Source organism: Lissotriton vulgaris, chromosome 4_2, assembly GCF_964263255.1.
Source record: "Lissotriton vulgaris chromosome 4_2, aLisVul1.2, whole genome shotgun sequence".
Taxonomy (NCBI): domain Eukaryota; kingdom Metazoa; phylum Chordata; class Amphibia; order Caudata; family Salamandridae; genus Lissotriton; species Lissotriton vulgaris.
This window is the reverse complement of record NC_141692.1, coordinates 18,092,272-18,099,944: the sequence shown is the minus strand read 5'-3', so window position 1 is coordinate 18,099,944 and position 7,673 is coordinate 18,092,272.

Below are 7,673 nucleotides of genomic sequence, written 5' to 3'. Positions count from 1 at the left end.
ATTTTTGGGGCACACTTTAGGTTCCATAGGGCCTTAGTGCAGCTGGTGTCAAACTACGTTGGATCAGGTAGATTGGGTTTACTGACAGGTGGATGTAAAAGTTCAGCTACCTTATTAAAATGCTCCTAAAGGTAATTAAAGTCAGGTGGTCTTAGAAATTAATATCAAGATAATTGAAATGAAAAATTCTGAACGCAGAGACAAGATGGTGTCTCTGTGAGAGACCGCAGTGGTCACTCTCCCCATCCTGTGCTGCTCAATGCACTGTTGAAGAGGGGAGCGGAGCCTAGATGCGTCAGCCTAAAAAGAAAGCCAACAGCATGCAGATTTCTTACTTCGGGCAGGGGACCAACTCCATGGCTTGTGTGGCTATCAGGGCGCAGACAGTCCTGGTGGTGTCGGGAGCTTCGCTGGCAAGGGTCTCCCTCACCCTCCAAGCTGTTGCCAGGTTCCTGGCTGTGGATGCAGATAGGCTCAGGGGGCTCTTGGCAGGGAAGCGCTCCAAAGCCAAAATGCCTCCCAAGTCGAACCGCTCTGTCCGAGATCAGAATAAGGAAGTTGGGCCGGCTAGACTGGCTGTTGCCACTATGGGCTCATGCCCCTCCAAGCTTCAAGAGGCCACAGACCTCTCTCAGTGGAGGAAACAAGATTGCCCATAAAGGGAAGAAGGGCTTGGAGGCCACAAATGGGGACAAAGAAGAGATGGGATCAAAAATAGACTCTCCCCAGCCGCAATCAATCACTGTGTTTTTTACCCCAATGACTTGGAGGTTGGAGATATGCAGCTGATCTTCACTAATGAGGTAGGAGGATAAGGGGGGTAAGATCATCAATCTATAAATCAAGGCAAATTAACTGAATCGTGATGACTGTTCTAACCATAAGGGAGGTGAATCTGGGTCAAAGCAAATGGCACACAAATTGCCGAAAGTGACTCTTCCTGGGGCCATAGTCCATGATGTTTCACAGGTAGGGCAAGAGTTGGGTGCTGCTCTTCCAGAAGAAGTGGTTTGAGCCCCAGATCACAGTAAGGTCACTCCAGAGGCATGAGGCCCCCACCCTGCAGTGCGGTAAACCTTGAAACAAAGGTTTTACTAAAGGGTGTCATAGGCCTTAGGTCTCTAGCCCCTTCGCTGCTAGGCCTTTTCCCCTCCTATGCGTAGCCTTTTTTGGCTATTTGGGGTAGTGTGCGCTTAGGCCCCTGTAACTTTTTGACCACATAAGGTATTCACCCCAATTTTGCTTCCTTTTCTTGCTACATCATGTGGATTTTAAAGGTACCCAGGGTGTGTGGATTCCCTTGGAGGGGTCTCAGAAATTAGCCACATTTCAGCAAAATGTTGGGGTTTTTCAGAAAAATGGGGAAAACAGGCTACAAATGAAAGTGTCTGAGTTTTTCCCTGCAATTGTTATCAAAAAAGGGTTTATGGGTCTGAAATCACCATTTTCCTAGCTTTTAGGGAATGACAGACTTTTGTCAGAAAACCAACATTTTTTACACAGTTTTGGCATTTTTCTGAGACTTAGCCTATTTTGCAATGTTTAGTGCTTCAACCTCTTTCCAGTTAATAGTAAAAATGAGTATGAAAGCAATAATGTATACTGGAAAGCTATACATTTTAGAAAAGTAGACTAAATTCTGAATTCACAAAGGGGGCATTTTTGTAGACCCATCAAGGTTTCTTAATAGATACTAACAGTTAAATATTGGAAATTTTTTAAATTAGTTGAAAAGAACAGTCTTTTGTGTCAATGTTTTCACCTGTAACTTCTTGTAATTATGACAGCTCTTTGAAAGCAATATACCGTTACATCCCCTGGACCTTTCTGGTTGTGGGGATATGTAGGACTTGTAGGTTCACTAAGAACCAGACGAACTCAGAGTCAAAAACTGAGCAGCAATTTGCAATGCCTTTTTATTATGTACCGGGCATATAGTAGTTATTGTGTGAAAGTGTATACATGGAAAAATCGGTATGAAAGACACCCATGTATTTCTGAAATGGGTACAAGTTATAGAGTTTAGAAACAGTAAATATTTGCACATTTCCAAAATTGGGAATACTCATACTAGCATGAGAATTATTATTTTCATTTTTTTTAAATTTCTAATTTTTTTACACAATGTCTTTCATTTGGAAGGAAGAAATGCATCAAAAGTCAATAGGTAATAACAGTTTCTTTACCAAATCTGATTTACCCCAAGTCTCCTGATAAAAATGGTACCTCTCTTGTGTGGATAGGCATAGTGTCCACGTCCGGAAAGGGCTCAAAACCCAACGTGAACACACCACATTTTCTCAATGAAAATGTACCCTTTTTTACAAAGTGTGTAGCTGTCATTTTTTAACCCTAGTTCTGCCGGCACCTAATGAAAATCCTTGCAAAGCTATACATTTTTCAAAACTAGACACCCAGGGGAATACAGGATGGGGTGACTTGACTGCCAGCCACCAGGTTCTGTTACCCAGAATCCCTTTCAAACCTTAAAAAATTGTCAAAACAGCCACATTTTCCCCTCATTTCTGTGGTGGAAAGTTTTGGAATCTACATGGATCCACACATTTCTTCCAGAGTCTGGATGCCTTCCAGAGTACTTGCTGCAGTGCCTTCAAGTGGTGCAGAACGCCGCGGCCAGGGCAATCTTCGGCCTTAGTAGGCGCTCCAGTGCCTCGGGCTTGCTGGTAACGTTACATTGGTTGCCCATCCGCAAGAGGATCGCCTTTAAGGCTCTGACCTTGGTCTATAAAGCTCTTCACAAGGGGGGAGCTAAGTACCTCCAAAAGAGACTGGTCTTTTATCATCCGACCAGGTCTCTGAGGTCGGAATCCCTGCACCTTGCTGTTGTCCCTCGGGTAAAGAAAGCGCGCCTTGGCGGGCGCTCTTTTGGATTGCTGGCATCTCAGCTATGGAACTCTTTGCCGTTGGCCCTGCGGGGAGCCACTAGCTTGCTGGCTTTTAGGAAAGGCCTTAAAACGTGGCTTTTTACTCAGTAGCCGTTCTCTCTTGAATTCCTGGCTCACTGCTCTTTTAGTCTTTCATTTGGTGTTATGTTATTATGTTGCAGCTTTTTTGCCTTCTCCAAAAAAAGCGCCGGGACACTCTTTTTGAGTAGCCGTGCGCTATAAAAATGAACAAATAACATAACATAACATAACATAACATAACATAACACATTTCTACCCACCCTGCATTTTTCAAAGTCTTACGAGAAAAAAGGTACCTCACTTGAGTGGGCCGGCCTAGTGCCCGCTACAGGAAACGGCGCAAAACGCAACATGGTCATTCCTCAATCTCGCAGTGAAAAATTACCCTTTTTTGGCAAAGTGCCTAGCTGTAGTTTTTGTACCCTAGCTCTGCCGGCACCTACAGAAACCTAGCAAAACTATACATTTTTAAAAACTAAACACCAAGTCGAATCCAGGATGGGGTGATTTGACCACCTCCCACCATGTTCCGTTACCCAGAATCCCTTGCAAACGTAAAAAATGTCCCCAAAAAACAAATTTTCCCTACATTTCTGTGGTGAAAAGTACTGTGTTCTGTGGGGACTCACAAATTTCCTTCCACCCCGCGTTCCCCTAAGTCTTCCGAGAAAAATAGTACTTCACTTGTATCGGTCGGCCTTGTGCCCGAGACAGGAAACGGGGCAAAACGCCACGTGGTCACACCTCAATCTCGCAGTGAAAAATTACACTTTTTTGGCAAAGTGCCTAGCTGTAGTTTTTGTACTCTAGCTCTGCCGGCACCAAGGGAAAGCTAGCAAACCTATACATTTATGAAAAGTAGACACCCAGGGGAATCCAGGATGGGGTGACTTGACTGCCTCCCACCAGGTTGTTTTACCCAGAATCCCTTGCAAACTTAAGAAATTTAAAAAAAAACATTTCCGTACATTTCTGTAGTGGAAAGTACTGGAATCTGTGGGGATCCACACATTTCCTTCTACACTGCATTCCCCAAAGTCCTCCAAGAAAAATAGTACCTCACTTGTGTGGGTCGGCCTAGTGCCCGGGACAGTAAACGGCGCAAAACGCAACTTACTCTTAAAACGTGGTAACATTGTTTATACCTGATTGGCATATTTAGTTTACCTATTAGTTTACCTATAAGTCCTTTGTAAAATGGTAAAATAATGGTGTAAGAAATACATAGGGACTGCAATTTATATGGTACTATTGGGCCGGCAGCACTGATTGTGCCACCCACAAATGTAGTCTTTCAAACCTGTCTGATGCCTGCCATTGCAGGGCTACTTGGAGAAGTTTACTGCCACTTCAAATAAGCCTTTAGACCATGTGCCAAGACTTAAACTCCCCTTTTATTGCACAAAGGTCAGGGTGCTGTGTAAGTAAAAGGTAGGAGATGTATGTTGAAGTTTTTTAGGTCCAGGTAGTGACAAACAGCTACATTTGTTTTTCACTACTGTGAGGCCAACTCCTCTCCCAGACTAGCAGTGGGAATTCTTTAAAACACTTCTAAGCTGTAATTCCTTACTCAAAAGGAGTAGCTAACTAAAGTTTCATATCTTTGGAATGGTAAGGATAAATCCTATTTAGGATTTGACTTTACTATTTTAGAAGTGTCACTTTTAGAAAGTAGACATTTCTATGCTCTTAACTTTACTCTGTTTGCCTGCAGCCTGTCTCCAATACATGTCCGCGCTGGGTGACAGCTACACTTTGTGCATTCCCTTTAGACAGCCACATACCCAGGAAGGGAGGGTTTGACAGAGGACTAATCAGCTATTATCTGTATGCTGAAAACCTTTCTTTGCCGTAATGGGAAGCTCATACTTACACCAGAATAGGCACTGTTCTGTCCCCCCACAAACAATTGATTACCCCCCACAAACAGGGCTGGTATGAAAGGAGAACTGTGCAGTGCAAGGATCTGTTTGAAGTCACCCATCATTTTAAAGGCACATTCAGATATAAGTACTGGGGCTCTGAACCTACCAAATCAGTACACGACTGGACTGTAGAAAGAACTTTACTGGAGTAAGGACTGATGTGCTGTAAGGATGGCCACTTTGCCTTGACTGACTGTTATGAGGAACTGCTTCTCTGCTTTGCTGAGCGGCTCTGCTGCCTGATGATCTCTACCCTTCTGAGGATAAGGACTGTACCCTTATCACTTACAAACTGCTGTGCTGTAAGGATAGCCACTTTGCCTTGACTGACTGCACTTAGGAACTACTTTTCTGCTAACCAGTGCTAAAGTGCACGTGCTTTACTCCAAAACATGGCAACATTGGTGGATACCTGATTGGCATATTTAGTTTACCTGTAAGTTCTTTGGGAATGATACAAGAAATACCCAGGGCCTGTAATCTAAATGCTACTTTTTGGCCACAGCATTGATTATGCAACTCACACAAGTATCCTTTCAAACCTTCTTAGGCCTGCCATTGTAGGGCCTCTGTATGCAGTTTACTGCCACTTCAAGTAGGCATTTAATCCACATGCCACAACTTAACCTGCCCATTTATTACACATATGTCACCCATAAGGGAGGCCCTAGGAGCCCTTAGGGCAAGGTGCTGTGTAAGTAAAAGGTAGGACATGCACTTTGATGTTTTTTAGGTCCCGGTAGTGACAAACCGCTACATTTGTTTTTCAGGCCCTAAGGACAGGGTGCTGTGTAACTATGTTTCATATAATTGGATCGTATTTCACATTATTATTTTATAAATGACACTTTTAGGAAGTGGAATTCAAGGGTTCGACACCCACCAACGAGGGTGAGGATTTGCAAAGTTGTCGCGTGCTGCTGGGGCTTCGCTCTCTGAACCTTGGAGCGTGTGGAAGAAGTATCGGAAACGCAAATCCAGAATTGGAGTTGTCCCCCTATGCACAGCATTCAAGGTACCCGACAAGGTACCTAAATCCAAATCACTAGATTAGTCCATTATTGATTTAATCTCATTAATGGTTTCAACAGTTCAATCATATATTGCAGGTTAGATGTAACAAATTATGTCAAAAATGCTTGAATTGTAAATCCCTATGCATTTCGGGCTTTCCAATGAGCCCTTCGTTAGGGAAAATCTAAAGAGAAGAACAAATGAACGGTCTGAGAAATAAGAAATATATCTCCATCAAATACATCATAAATATGGTACTTAATCAATCATGGTTTCAAAAAACACAATAATTAGTCGTAGAGTAATTATGCAGCTAAATGGAATGTGTGCTTGGAACCCAAGTTACCCAGAAAGAATATGTCGAAATAATGTATGATAAATGCCTGCTGTGGACTGAGGAAAAAACGTGTTTAAAAACAAGCAGTAAAAAATGTGACAGAGAACTGTGCGCTTGAGTGAATTTAAAGCACGGTGATAACGTTCAGCGTGAGCCTGTTCGGAGAATCAATGGTGTTCAAAAGAGATGAGAGAAAGTGTCGACCAAGTATCAACCAATACATGGTCTAACGTGGAAAAGTGCGGGCGGTATTGCGGAGTTAGTACTTACTTCCAGCATTCGTGTAGGACAGTCAGACTGCTTTACGCGTGTTATGCAGCTAGCGTTTAGGTAAGTGTTAAGAACCAGTGGACGTGTAGCATGGCCGGTTAGTGAAGATAGAAAGTGGACTGCGGATGAGAGAGTGTGGCGGCCATCTTAAAGTGGTGTAGATGAACGAAAGAAGAACGTAGTGTATAAAAACAGTGAAACAAAGATCAGGGATGTGTATGTGAGTACATAAAACGGGTGAGAATAATGTAAAGCACACATTGAAAAATACCAGTGAGTATGAATTCATCACAAATAATGAAGCAACAGTGATGTGGAAAGTACAGTTCATAAGTAGCAAAGAAATTCCATTCTATTGTTGAGCCCAGTGGGCTGCATCGAGCACAGGTATCTGATCCAAAAGTTCTCTCTTTGAAGCAACTTGTCCTTCATGTTCATGGTGACTGTGGTTTGTACATTTTCAAGCACAGTGAATTTCAGTTGTGCGACATCGTGTCTGTTTTCAGCGAAATGTGATGCAATGGTGGATTTCATATTGCTGGTCCGAATGTTACTTTTGTGTTCCAAAATTCTTGTCCGAATTTTGCGTTCAGTATGCCCTACATAACAAAGGCCACAAGGACACTTGAGCAAGTAAATCACATTGTTGGTGTTGCACGTGGCATTCACTTTTAATTTGATGGGATTGCCTTTCATTGGATGATGTAATATGTTGCCCTTGACACTGGCAACTTCTCAGCAGAGAGTCAGACTTTCAAGGTCTGTTTGAGCAACCTCCAATCTTCTCCTACACCCGTGGGCCCAATCTCAAAGAAATACTCACCCACCCCAAAAATCTCAAACCTCATGACACATACAAAGGATTGCAACCTTGCTACAACTGCAGCAATTGCAACAACATAATCAAGGGCAACAGTTTCTCTACTGTTCGACTCGCTGGAGTGGGAATTGTCATTTTCATTTACCCGCTAGAACATTTTCCCTACTGTACCTCTTGTTGGAGTGAAAATAGAAATTGTATTTTTTATGCTATGCAATTTTTTCAGTATTGTTATATTTAATGTAGTGTAAAATCTTTTTTTAATAAAACTAATTTCAATGTTTTAACTTTTATATCATTTATTTTTATATTATAGGTTTATTTATATATATGTAATTATATTTGAAATTATGTTTTTGCACATTTAATTATTAGCAATA